The following is a 1,007-nucleotide window of genomic DNA, read 5'->3' on the forward strand; positions in this document are numbered from 1 at the left end:
ATGTTTTGGTTTATAAGTTTTGCTTAGATACTTTTATCTCCATTAAATAATACAAACTGTGATGACTCCTCTTATGGGAGAGTTTGGAGAATAGGTTTTATGTATTTGTGTCCCTTTGGGTTTCCTTTGGGGTTTTCCTTATTTTTATCATATGTATATATTGTTATGCTCGGACCGGTTATCTTCGCAGCCGGATTTTGAGTCTTGATATTCCTATTTTTGACTCTCCTTTGTATATATATAATCACGCATTGGGTATCCTTGTTCGTTACGTTATCGATCGGAGTGTTGCGCCTTCGAGTTGCGATTTTTGCTTACCCCTTTTTTTTCTACAAAGGCTCCTAGTTATAATCAATCATTCATACTACTATACGTACTAAATTTTTATTTTAGAGGTCGTAATACCTTGCCATCTCTGAATTATGACTTAAGCATAAGACTCTGTATGGTAGGGTGTTACATTATGGTATCAGAGCAGTTCGTTCCTGTAGAGCCTGGGGGATGGACTGACTATGCTTCTGTGCATTCTCTGTGTGTGTGTGTTATGTGCTATTAGTATATCTGCTTGATATAATTGGCATAAACGTTCATGAGCATGCATTTGGAACTTTGAAACGCTAGACTTCCAATATTGAGACTGATCAACTTAATATCGATTGTTTGGTGTGTATAGGAACCAGATGGCGCCTCGTGGACGCGGTAGAGGTAGTGTGAGAGGTCGTACGAATGCTCGTGCGCCGGAGAATAACCCTAATGACCCGGTGAACTTCATGACTGCGTTGGAGAACATGGCTGCTACTATGCAAGCCACTGCTGAGGCTCTTGGTCAACAGATGAACAACCATGGTAATGATGGAGGTGGAGTTCAGGGCCCGATGACACTGGCAAACTTTTTGAAGGTTAATCCGCCTAAGTTCAAGGGAACTGCTAATCCGACTGAGGCTGATACATGGTTTCAGGCTATAGAGCGAGCACTGCAAGCACAAGTGGTACCTGAAGGGCAGCGT

The sequence above is a fragment of the Arachis duranensis genome, chromosome 10 (assembly GCF_000817695.3).
Source record: "Arachis duranensis cultivar V14167 chromosome 10, aradu.V14167.gnm2.J7QH, whole genome shotgun sequence".
Lineage (NCBI taxonomy): Eukaryota > Viridiplantae > Streptophyta > Magnoliopsida > Fabales > Fabaceae > Arachis > Arachis duranensis.